This window comes from Acinonyx jubatus, chromosome D4 (assembly GCF_027475565.1).
Source record: "Acinonyx jubatus isolate Ajub_Pintada_27869175 chromosome D4, VMU_Ajub_asm_v1.0, whole genome shotgun sequence".
In the NCBI taxonomy this organism is placed as follows: domain Eukaryota; kingdom Metazoa; phylum Chordata; class Mammalia; order Carnivora; family Felidae; genus Acinonyx; species Acinonyx jubatus.
In genome coordinates this window covers 75,367,182-75,380,715 of record NC_069391.1, presented here as the reverse complement: position 1 = coordinate 75,380,715, position 13,534 = coordinate 75,367,182, and the positions used below count along the sequence as shown (strand labels likewise).

The 13,534-nt window shown below is 42.8% G+C and overlaps 1 protein-coding gene across 10 annotated transcripts in view; it reads left to right on the top strand.

The window, feature by feature from the left end:
- The window catches only part of PCSK5 (proprotein convertase subtilisin/kexin type 5), a 452,241-nt gene that overhangs the window by 309,280 nt on the left and 129,427 nt on the right, over positions 1–13,534 (top strand). The gene's annotated exons all lie outside the window — the stretch shown is intronic.

Below are 13,534 nucleotides of genomic sequence, written 5' to 3'. Positions count from 1 at the left end.
TGGGAGTATAGAGTGTATGCATGCTAATGTAAACTTCCTTAACTCTCACAAAAAAACTCTCAAGCAGAGGTACGCCCTGTTTACACATTAATCATTACCTTCTGTTTACAAACAAGAAAGCTGAGACCCATGGGCTTGAAATAAATTGGGATTACATAACCAGACACAACAATTAAAAGTCAACAGTGAGACAGTGAACGTTCACTAGTGAATTCTAACTCTCAAACGAATGGGACACTAAGTTACTAAGTCCAGACAGGCAGAATTCCTTTGACTGGAACCGATCAGGGTGAAGTTCCTAGAGTCAGTGCAACTAGGATTGGTTCTTGGGAGCTATGGCTGAGGCTTAGCTGAGCAAGGAGGAGTGTTAGCAGCAAACGTGGTATTGGAGAGATGGCTCGGGGTAGCAAGTCAACTATTTGCATGGCTTCATCTAGTGGCTACATTGCTCCAAAGAACAGTGATCCGACATCTGATGGGTTAGTCAGGAAGGATCTACATGTCTACGCTTTCCAAAAGATGAGTAGAGTGGCCCATCCTCAGCCCCCATACCTGTGGCACACCTTCCTAATCACCAGTATCCATCTGGGGATTGATCAGACTTGCCTCTCTTTCCGCAACCCTCCCGCCCCCAGTGTTAGGGGGGCCTATCATCATGCTGCTGATCTCTTCTGTCACACTCCTTGTTTTCCCCCCCAACCGTCTACTCTTCACTTTGAGGCTCCAGCCAACTGAGTACAAGTGGATATCAGGCAGCTAAAAGAGAAGGAGGCACGTCTTATTAACGGCTTTCATACCATCATTCGGTCTCATGCAAAGAGCAATGACGGATGGCAGTGCGACGAATAATGGAGAAAATCAGAGGCAGCCGTAAACCATGACCTGGCCAGTTTAACACTCCCTCTCCTTCCGTCCTCTAATGCAAAATGGTAGAGGGAACTTAAAGGCCAGCTGCCGCTTGACCTCACCTGGCCCAGGCTGGGCCCTGGGCCCCCAGTCAGGATATGTCAATGACAGAAAGTAGAAACCTGCTTCCGGTCGACAGCCATGCCCAAATGTTTTTGCTGTTGCCAACCCATAAAACCTCAAGTTCTCGGCAGAATACTTTGGAGCTGGTGACAAACTCCCTAGGGCATAGCCAAGATGGACCTCGTTTCCCTGTGGCTCGTTGGAGCCAGGGAGCCCTAGAAGCGGGACTGTGAGGTACATGAGCACGTCCCCCCCCTCATCAGGAGAGGTGAAGATCTGTCCCAGAGTCAATCTTGGGCAAGAAGGATACAGTTACGCAACATCCCGGCATCTCAGAGGGCCAGTCTGGGAACTGGGGACGCTCACAGTTCCTTTCCGCGCTAACTGCGGAGGACTGAGAAGGATACTTATTACTGAAGCATTTTCTTACACGGTCTTCTCTCTACAGGAGGCCATGTTGAGGGCGACTGTTGCTTTTTCAAAGCCGGGTATCGATCAACCAAAGATATTTTGAACCCCCACTTTGAAAAATTCCCAGAAACGTGTCCTGGGGCCTAAAGCGTACGGTTTTTTGTTTTGTTTTGTTTGTTTGTTTTTTTAATTTTAGGAAAGAGTACGTTATTTTAAGAATATGCTTGAAGGCTGACAGAGTTTTACTTTAGGGAAAACTAAAAGTTTTATTTCATTTTGGCTTTCATTTGGCCCACACAAACTCAGAGGCCTACGGAGGTACTTAGCAGGATTCACAGCTGGTAAAGGGTGGGGTTGGGACTGGAGCCCACAACCTCAACCTTCTGCACAACACTGCCTCCTTTTGAAGAATGCCAGGAAAAAAAACAAGCCCGTATTACATACACCGCAGGGGTTAAGAGCCCTTTCTCAAGCGCAGGTAGAAGACACAATGGATCCCTGGACTTGGCTTTTTCTCTTCATGAGCTCAAGTTAATTGCTTCCATAAATAATAAGTCCCCGTGGTCCTTCTCGCCCTCTACAAGCTGATAGTCTAATGCGGAGCACAGACACAAAAATACGAAGCTATTTACGTGCCTTCAAAAGGGCATAAAAATATTGTGGGGGAGTCCAGAGGAGCAAGCTCCCTTTACCAGTTAAGTGCTAAACGTTCCATGCCCTTGCATTACAAGCTTTCTAAGGGGCATCCAAAAATAGCGTGCTCCATTAAAAATACTATTACCTTGGGGTGCCTAAGTGGCTCAGTTGGTTAAGCGTCCGGCTTCTTCTCAGGTCATGATCTCATGGCTCCTGAGTTCAGGCTCCACACTGGGGTCTGTGCTGACAGCTCGGAGCCTGGAGCCCGCTTCGGATTCTGTGCCTCCCTCTCGCTCTCTGCCCTTCCCCCGCTCTCTTTTTCACACTCTCTCTCTCTCTCTCAAAAATAAGCATTAAAAAAAGATTTTAATACAGTTACCTCAAAATATGCAAATTCAGATGATATTTTAATTAAATACCTACAAAATGCAACATGTCAAAACTAGACCATTACAACTCAACTCTTAAGGAACCACATGCAATTGGGGTGCCTGGGTGCCTCAGTCAGTTAAGCGTCCAACTTCGGCTCAGGTCATGATCTCGCCATCTGTAAGTTCAAGCCCGCAGCGGGCTCTGTGCTGAGAGCTCAGAGCCTGGAGCCTATTTCAGGCTCTCCCTCTGCCACTCCCCTACTCTCTCTCTCTCTCTTTCTCTCTCTGTCAAAAATAAAGAAGCATTAAAAAACAAAAAAGAAACCACATATAATTAATTTAACGTAGGATAAAGGTAATTTAAATATGTTTGACATGATGTGGGACTTATAGAGGCGGGAAAACCTACGATCTGTTGGGATCTTAATATAACTCTGCAAAGGAGGGAGAAACTCACTATTCATGCTCGGGGTGGGGAGTTAGATTTATATATATTCCTCATCTCTTCCCTCAAGATTTCTACCTGTAGCTCCAAATAGCTACTTGACATTTCCCTTCAGATAGCTAATAGGCATCTCAAAATTAACATGTCCCAGACAGACTTCAGATTCCTGAATCTCCTTAATATCGTCACCAAATGTCTCCCACCCCATTCATGGTATTACAACCCAGCCACCCAGCTGCTCAAATCCAAAATCTTTTTTCTTTTTTTTTTTTTCCCCCCCCAAATCCAACCCATTAGCAGGGTCCCATTAATCACGCCTTTCCAATAGATCTCTAAATAGTCCATAGTTGTAATTATGGGTCAAGCCGCCATCGTCTCTGTCCAGAACGACTGCAGGTGCCTCGTAAGGAGGCTCCCTGTTTCTCTTTCCTCCTTTCTTTTTCTCTCCAGCCCCATCCGCTCTCCACAGGGAGAGCAGAGCTGCTATTACAAACACAAAATCAGATTTCGCCTCTTTCTTCCTATTTCACTCGAAGTCACATCTGAACTCCTTACCTGAGCTCTTTCCCATCTCCTTTCTTGCCGCTTCCCCCTACTTATCGCGTTCCAGTCGTAACAACTTTTTGTTCTTCAAGCCAAGCTAGCATGTTTGTGCCTCAAGACCCCTGCCCTTCGCCCGGCTGGTTTCTTCCCATCCTGCGGGTCTCGGTTCAAAAATAGCTCCCTTGGAGAGCAGTTGCCTCCACCACTCACCCCACACCTGCCCACCTTTTCTGGTGTTTTCGCGGCACGTATCACAACCTGACATTCTATGGTTCCTTTGCTTGTTTACTGTCAGTCTCTCCCAGTAGAATGTCAGCACCGTGCAAGCTGGCGCTCTGTCCATCTTATTCACAGCCATAGCTTGTAGGCGTAGCACGGTGCCTTCCCTGCCTGATCAACGTTCGCAGAATGGATGGATAAAAAGGCTAAAGAAAGAAACGGCATTTGACCCGAGTCTTGAAGGATAAGCAGGAATTTGTAAGTCAGTGAAGGTGAGAATGTTGAAGAAGGATTCTTGGGAGAGAGAACCAGTTCAAAGGGCACAAAACCATTAAAGTGTCTGTGGACAGGGATGGCAAGGAGGGGGCAGGGTAGGCACTGGAGGCAGAGGATGGAGAGACAGTGGAGGGCAACTTGTAAAATACTGTGGAGGGGCTGGTGCCCTCCTCCCCTCCCCTTGACAGAGTCCTCAACCCTCTTTTCAGAGAGGCTAAATGACGTGCTCAAGGAGACCGTGTTCGGGGCGCCTGGGTGGCTCAGTCGGTTGGGCATCCGACTTCAGCTCAGGTCATGATCTCACGGTCCGTGAGTTCGAGCCCCGCGTCGGGCTCCGTGCTGACAGCTCAGAGCCCGGAGCCTGTTTTGGATTCTGTGTCTCCCTCTCTCTCTGACCCTCCCCCGTTCATGCTGTCTCTCCCTATCTCAAAAATAAATAAACGTTAAAAAAAAAATTTTTTTTTTTTTTTAAATAAAAAAGGAGGCCGTGTTTGCTTCGGTCCCTGGAGGACTGACACCTACACTGAGCCAGCTAAATGAAAGGACAGGGTGCTAAGCACAGCTCAGCTGTCAAAATAGCTCACATGAGAGGAGGCAGCCCATAGCTTCTCTTCACTGTGATATCCATGGCCAGAGCAACATATTCGGCAAGGCCTGTTTGCAAGATGATACTCGGGGACAAGAGCTTACTCAGAATCCTCTTTTCCTTCTAAGGAAAAAAAAAAAAAACAAAAAGCAAACCGAAACACTTTGCCCTCCAAATCGTCACCAGAGGAGAGTGAAAGGAAAGAAAGTGATATGCTAGCCCCTTTCTTCCCGAACGATGAAAACAACAATAACAACTCCCACACGTGAAGTGCTTCCCGTGGGCTAAGTTCCGTGCTGCTTGCTTCGTATGGGTTATTCCACTCAGGACCATGAATAGCCCAATTTTATCCTCTTTTTACAAATGGGAAAGCAGGTGACGTAAATGCCTAAGGCACCCCAGTGATAAATGGAAGATCTGGGATTAATTTAAACCCAGACAATCTGATATCAGAATCTCCAGGAGAAATACAGGAGCCAAGGAAGATGTCTGTGAAAACAGCCTTCGGGCTATGACCACGGAGCTCGCATGAGGATTAAGGATTTTAACTGGTGACGTCTTTCAGGGCCCCCACTATCTCTTGTGAATAGAGCAACATCCACCCAAGACTACGCACCATGACCGTACATGGCACTTTCTGTGACCAAGCCAGGAGTGGGTATCAGGATCATTATGAGAATTCATAGCAACCGACGGGCCGCATGGGCAAAGGAAATTAGAACGGACCTAAGGGGAACGAGGCAGTGGCTGTTAAGAAATGAGGATGCGATGCCTCTTTTCATGCTAATTTTTTTCTATCCGGGAGGCCATCGTTTGCGTTTTTCTAGCCCCAGATGAAATGAGACAGAAATCGAATGGAGATATGGGGAACAGAGCGAAACATTACAATGCTGAAGTCATCACATAATACAAATTCCGTGAGTTCCTTTGATAAATCTGGTAAAAGATAAATTCCTTCCAGGTGGTATTACCTAAGACTTTCTTGCCACCTGCATCGTAACTGGTATAATAAAACCTACTCAAAGAATGTAAAATTTTTTGTTACGTATCAGAATGTGCTTTGTAACTTACTTGTGTAGTGAGAAGAGCCACAAGCCTAACAAACCCAGGAGTTACCTTGACCATTTCTCCCCACTCCTACGTCTGCCCCATTGGCAGGTCAAGACAGCTCTGCCTCCAAAATATGTCTCCGCTTCATTTTCTGCCCTTCACTTTTACTACCCCCGTCCTCATCAAGCTGCTTCTGGGTCAGGCGACTTCTCACCTCGACTATTGCAAAACTTCCTTTCTAGCCTCATCTAATGCACCCTTTGTGTCCACAACTCCACACGTTCCTTCCTTTTTCCTTCCAATCTATTCCACACAGGAGCCAGAGTGCTCTTTCTAAAAATTCAAAGCTCACCTGAGGCTCTGCTGTTTAAAACCCTCCCATGGCTTCCCATTTCCCCTTGGATAAAGTCGAAATACCTTTCTATGGCCACCAAGGCCATGGTCAATCTGACCTACCCCACCACTCTAAACTCATCTCATGACATTCTTTATCTCCCATATTTTCCAGCCACAGTGGCTTTCCCTGATTTTTCCTTTATGCTTTATGCCTTAGAACTTTCCCACATGCCATTCCCCCTACTTTAATGTTATCCCATTCTTAATCATCTACTGATGGATAATATTTATTATCTGGGCCTCGGTTTAAATGTCACTTCCCTGGGGGCGCCGGCGTGGCTCAGTCAGTTGAGCGTCCGACTTCGGCTCAGGTCATGATCTCACGGTCTGTGAGTTCGAGCCCCGCGTTGGGCTCTGTGCTGACGGCTCAGAGCCTGCAGCCTGCTACGGATCCTGCGTCTCCCCCTCTCTCTGCCCCTCCCCCACACACGTTCTGTCTCTCTCTGCCTCTCAAAAATAAAGAAAATAAAATTTTTTTTTAAATGTCACTTCTCTGACATTTAAAAATCCTCTGATTTTTCTAAACAAGGTTAGATCTCCTTATTATAAGTTTGTACGGGAGCCTTTACTTTACTTTCCTATCAATTATAAATATCTAGTTAATTGTAGTATTTGTTTGGTGTAATGCTCACTACAAAGTTTGTTCCATGGCGGCAAAGTCTATAAACTTCTTATAGCCCGTAAAGCTAGCAAAATGTCTATCCTAGACTCGGTATTTGACAACTCTTTGATCAATAGATGAAAACGTCAATGAATGAAGAAATCAGTAAATAACTGAGTACATGCATGACAGGGAGGAAATAGCCCTGGCCCAGACACTAAGACAACCAAGTTCTCATGCTGATCCTGAATAACTTCAGTGTAGCTCTATGTCTATACCTGTTTCCTCATCTTCAACATCATCCCCTTGAATCATTCCAGCCCTTCTGTTCAGCGTAAAAGAGAAATCCCAGGAGATGTCATGGAGAGTCTATCACTGTCCGTAAAACACATGTAAATAAAACCTTAGGCACAAACCCGATAAGGCTAATGCTTTAGGACCTTGCCACTAAAAGTGTCCAGCAACAAGAGTAGCTGGTTTGGGTTAGTAGAGTAGCAGAGTTCTGGAGTGTCTCCCTCAGAGTCCTATCCACATGTCATTCACTGCTGTGAAGGTACTTTGCAGATGGAATTAAAGGTTATTATCAAATAACTTTACAATCAAGAGATTCTCCTGAATTATCCATGTGGGCGCAAGGTAGGGTCAGTCAGAGGGAGAAGCAGAGAAGGCAGAGGAGAGAATTCGATTCAAGATGTGAGGACTTGACTTATGGTCACTGGTTTGAAGATGAGGAAGGGAGCCGCGAGACAAGAAATACCTACAGCCTCTAGAACTGAGGACAATTCCCAGCCATCGGGAGGCAGGAAACAGGGACCTCAGTCCTGAATTCTGCCGTCGCTATGAATGAACTTGGACCAGATGCATCCCTAGAGCCTCCAGAAAGAATGCAACCTGTGATACCTTGTTTCCAACCTTGAAAACCTGGAGCAGAGGAGCAGCTGAACAGTTGTGCCCAGATGTATGACCTACAGAAGTGCGAGATAATAAGTGGGTGTTTACGTAAGCCATTAAAAAAAAAAAAAAAGGTAACTTGTCACAGCAGCCATCAAAAACTAGTACATATTTGTGTACCTTTACAGCTGACGTCTGCGGGGCAGGCTTCCGGTTTGTCACACATTCAGGGACCTACTCAGATGTGCTCCCGAGACAGAGGCTGGTGAATGCCACCTTTGCATTCTACCTCTGCCTTACTCCAGATGGCTGGTATCTCTGGGAAAGGAACTTGTCCACTTGTCTGGTGCCCTGATTTGGGCAACTGCCGCCCAGGGGACAGCTCTAGATCATGTGGCTATGGTAGCCACCGGCACTTCTGCTTGGAGTCTCAAAGGCCTGGGTATATTTGCATCATTTAAACGCTGCTGGCTGAGGGTCTGGCTTTCAATCCTCAATCCCAGAGGCACATGAGATCCTCCCCTTTGGGACCCTGACAGCTCTCGGTACACCCTGAACTTTTGAGATTCACTAAGAGTAAAATAGGCTGCTCAGCCAATCAGAGATCCGAGAAACAACCCAGACCTCAGGCAGGATTGAATGATAAAGTTCATCTCCTACACAAGACCACTCCTTCAAGACTAGGAAGGCGGCTGTTGTATCTTATGCAGAGAAACCAACACAGAAAGTCAAGAAAATGAAGAAGGAGAGTCACATGTTCCAAATTAAAGAACAAGATAAAATAGCAGGAAAAGCCCCTAATGAGATGGAGGTAAGTGATTTAGCGGCTACAGAGTTCAAAATAATGTTTATAAAGATGCTCCCCAAACCGGGGAGAAGAATGGATGAAGACAGTGAGAACTTCAATAAGGAGACTGAGAAAAATATATGAGATTACCCGTAGAAGCCACCCAGCTGATGAATACAATAACCGAACGAAAAAATCCAATAGAAGGGCTCAACGGCAGACTAGACGAAGCAGAAGAATCAGTTAACTCATAGGGCAGGGGAACTCAGACAATTATAGCAGCAAAAAATGAGAACACACACACAAATGAAGATAGCTTAAGGAATTTATAGGACACTATCAAATGGATCAACATGTGCATCACAGGACTCTCAGAGGAAAAAGACAGGCAGGAGAGCAAGGACCAGAAAACACACTTGAAGAAGAAATGGCTGAGAACTTTTCTAAACTGAAGAAGGAAATGGACACCCAGATCGAGGAAGTTTCGAGAGTTTCAGATAAGATGAACCCAAAGAGACCCACACCAAGATGCGTTACAATTAAAGAGTCAAAACTCGAAGGCAAGGAGACGGTCTTAAAAGCAGCAAGAGGAAAACAAGGGACATACAAGAGAACTCCGTAAGACCATCAGCAGACTTTTCAGCAGAAACTCTATAGGCCAGAAGGGAGTGCGATAACATATTCCGAGTGCTGAAAGAAAAAAAAAAAATTTCCAACCAAGAATACACTGCACAGCAACGTTGTCATTCACAACTGAAGAAGCGACAAAGAGTTTTCCAGACAAGCAAAACCTAAATTGGCCTTAAAAGAAATGGGGGTACCTGGGGGGCTCAGTCTGTTAAGTGTCCAACCCTACATTTTGGCTCAGGCCATGATCTCACAGCTCGTGGGATTGAGCCCCGTGTCAGGTTCTGTGCTGACATAGATATACGGTAAAATTTAGAATATCTAATGTTGTTCAGATGGTGAATTAATCACTTATAAAGCTGGCGTGAAGGGTAAAAGACAAAAGTAGTAAAAATAACTATAACAGAAATAATTAGGTAAGGGATACGCAAGATAAAAGTATGTAAATTGTGGGGCACCAGGGTGGCTCAGTCTGTTGAGCATCTGACTTCGGCTCAGGTCATGATCTCGCGGTTTGTGAGCTTGAGCCCCACATCAGGGTGTTGGTGCAGAGTCTGCCTCAGATCCCCCGTCCCCCTCTTTCTGCCCCTCCCCTGCCTGCCCTCTCTCGCTCTCTCAAAAACAAAGAAAAACATTGTTAAAAATAGAAGTAAATTGTGACATCAAAAACAAATCATGGGGGGGGGGAGGTAGAATGTAGAGCTTAGGATCTGTTTAAACTTAAGTTGTCATCAACTTAAAATAGATTATTTAAATATAAATTGTTACCTAAGGCTATATGTAAGCGTCACAATAACCACAAAGCAAAAATCTATAGTATACACGAGAGGGAGAAAAGAATCAAAACACACTAACCACAGAAAATTACCAAATCACACAAGAGCAAGAGAGAAAGGACTAGAAAAACTACAAAAGAGCCAGAAAACAATAACAAAATGGCAATAAGTATATACCTATCAACAATTACTTTAAATATATACAGACTAATTCCTTCAATCATAAGTCAGAGAGTGACTGAGTGGATAAGAAAATAGGACGAAGCTACGTGCTGCCTACAAGAAACCCACTTCAGGTGTAAGGGTACGTACAGAAAGTGAAGTTATAGAAGAAAAATATCCCATGCAAATGGAAACCAAGAAAAAAAAAAGCTGAGCTAGCTACATTTATATCAGAGAAAATAGATTTCAAAACAAAGGCTGTGAGGAGAGACAAGCCCATTACATAATGATAAAGGAATCAATCCAACGAGAGGATGTAACGTTTGTTAATATTTGTGCACCCAACCTAGAGGCCCTTAAATATGTAAAGCAAGTATTAAGAGACCTAAAATGAGAAACAGCAATACAATAATGGTGGAGAGTAGCAGAAGACCATAAGAGACTACTCTGAACAATTATATACCAACCAACTGGACCGACTCTGAAAAAATGGAGAAATCCCTAGAAACTAACAACTTACCAAGAATGAATCATGCAGGAACAGAAGATCTCAACAGACCAATTACTAGCAAAGAGGTTGAATCAGTAACCAAAAATCTCCCTACAAAGAAAACCCCACGACCAGACTGCTTCACTGACGAGCGGTATGAAATATTTTAAGATTTAATACTAATCCTTCTCTAACTCTCCCCAAAAATAGAAAAGGAGGGAATGCTTCCAAACCCATTTTATGAAGCCAGCATTGCCCTGATAACAAATCAGACAAGGACTCCACTGAAAAGAAAATTACGGGTTCATCTTCCTAAAGGACATAGATGCAGAAATCCTCAACAAAATACTAGCAGACTGAATTCAACAACACATTAAAAGGATCATACACCATGACCAAGTGGGATTTACTTTAGGCGTGCAAGTATGACTTAACATCTACGAATCAATTAATATGATTCACCACTTTAAAAAAAAACAACGGATAAAAAAAATCATACTTCCATATATGCATAAAAAGCATTTGACAAAATTCCACATGCATTTCTGATTAAAACTCTCGACAGTGTAGAAGGAACATTACCTCAACATAATAAAGTTTATATATGACAAGCCCGCAACTAACATGAGATACAATGTTGCAAAGCTGAAAGGTTTTCCTCTAAGATAAGAAAGAAGACAGGGTGCCCACCCTCATCACTTTCATGGAACATGGCATTGGAACAATTAGGCAAGAAAAAAATAAAAGGCGTTTGATTGGAAAGGAAGAAGTAAAACTGACACTATTTTCATGTATTGTATAATATATTGAGAAGAACCCTCAAGACTCCACCCCCAAAAATTTGGAACTAAAAGCCAAATTAAGTAAAGTTGTGGTATATAAAGTCAATATACATAAATATATTGCATTACTAAACACAAATAATGAAATGATAGACAAATTAAGAAAATAATCTCATTTACAGCTGCCTCAAAAAGAATAAAACTCCTAAGAATAAATTCAACCAAAACTTTTATGCTGAAAACTGTAAGACACTGCTGAAAGGAATTGAAGAAGACACAAATAAACGGAAATATATCCTGTGCTCATAATATCAAAAATGAATATCGTTACACTGACCATACTACCCAAGCAATTTACAGATTCAATGCAATCCCTATCAAATTCCAACAGCATTTTTCACAGAACTAGAACAAGCAATCCTAAAATTTGTACAGGCGCACAAAAGATCCCCAGTAGCCAAAGCAATCTTGAGAAAGAACGCAGCTGAAGGCATCATGCTACCTGATTTCAAACTGCATTACAAAGCCGTAGTAATTAAAAGAGTATTGTATTTCCATAAAAGGCAGACATAAAAGTCAATGGAACAGAACAGGGAGCCCAGAAATAAACCCACGCTTGTATGGTCAATTATATTCTGACAAGGGGCCGAAGAATATACAGTGTTTTGAGAAAAGGACAGTCTCCTCAACAAATGATGTTGGGAAAACTAGATGGCCACATACAAAATAATAAGACTGGACCACTTGCGTAAACCATACACAAAAACTCAAAAGGGATTAAAGATTTGAATGAATGTAAGGCCTGAAACAATAAAACTCCAAGAAGGAAACATAGGTGGTAACTTCCTTGCCATCAGTCTGGGCAATGATTTTTTAATCTAATACCAAAAGCAAGGACAGCAAAAGCAAAAATAAATAAGTGGGACTACAGAAAACTAAAACTCTTCTGCACAGCAAAGGAAACCATCAACAAAACGAAAAGACAACCTACGGAGTGACTAAAGGAGAGAAAATATTTGCAGATCATATATGTGATAAGAGGTTAATATCCAAACTACATAAAGAACTCCTACAACTTAATAGCAAGCCCCACACAATCCAATTAAAACATAGGCGGAGGACCTGATTAGACATTTCTCCCAAAGACCTATAGATGGCCAACAGGTACATAAAAAGGTACCCATCATCACTAATCATCAAGGAAATGCAAATGAAGACCACAATGAGGTATCACCTCACCGCTGTTCAAATGGCTTATCAAAAAGACGGGAAATAACAAGTGTTGGTGAAGAGGCAGAGAAAAGAGAACACATGCCCTGTTAGTGGGAATGTAAACTGGTACAGCTACTATGGAAAACAGTATGGAGGAGCCTCAAAAAAATTAAAGTAGAACTACCAGATGATCCAGCAATTCCATGTATGGGTATATAACTGAAAGAAATGAAATGACTAACTCAAAGAGATACGTGTACCCTCATGTTCATTTCAGCATTATTTGCAATAGCCAAGATATAAAAGCCACCTAAGTGTCCATTGATGGATGAATGGATAAAAGAAATGTGGTATAACAGACAAGAGAATATTATCCAGCATAAAAAAGAAGGAAATCTTGCCATTTGTAACGACATGGATGGACTTTTAGGGCATTCTACTAAGTGAAAGAAGTCAGATAGGAAAAGACAAATACGGTATATTCTCACTTATATGTGGAAAACCAAAAAGAAAAAGATGAAAAGAAGAATCATGGATGTAGAGAACAAATTGGTGGTTCCCAGAGGTAGGGGGTGGGGAAATAGGTGAAGGAGATCAAAAGGTACACACTTCCAGTTATGAAATAAGTAAGTCATGGGGATATAATATATATCATGGTGGCCATAGTTAATAACACTGCGGTGCATATTTGAAAGTTGCTAAGAGTACATCTCAAAAGTTCTCATCGCAAGGAAAAAAAAAGTTTTATATATGGTGATGGGTATTAATTACACTTACTGTGGTGATCGTTTTGCAATATATACAAACGTAAAACATTATATTGTATACCTGAAGCTAATATTAGGTCAATTAAGCCTCAAAATTTTTAATAAAAAAATTTAATTATAAAAAAAGAAAACTAATACAATTAGACCAGACCCACTCAATCAGAATACGTACTTTTGCAAGATTCTAAGATCATTTGTGAGCATATCAAAGTTTAAGAAGCCCTGTCACAGATGGGTACTTCTTTCCTCAATTTGAGATGCCTTTTCTTGATTTACATTTACTGAAAGCCACTACTGCAAACTTCATGTTCTTAAATAGTGGACACCCAGGAATTAGGCAACTGAGTACCAGTCATTGGCTGGCCATTAACTAGTAGGGCTGCAGCAAGTTAGCAACACTTTAAATTTTAAAAAGCACCTACTGAACAGCTAGAATGTTCTGATCCCCAGCCTGTAAGCCCGATCAACCAGAGCTATTAGGCTGAAGATGTGTATTGGCAATTTGTTTATAGGCTCCCCAAACTGGCTTTCAGCAGT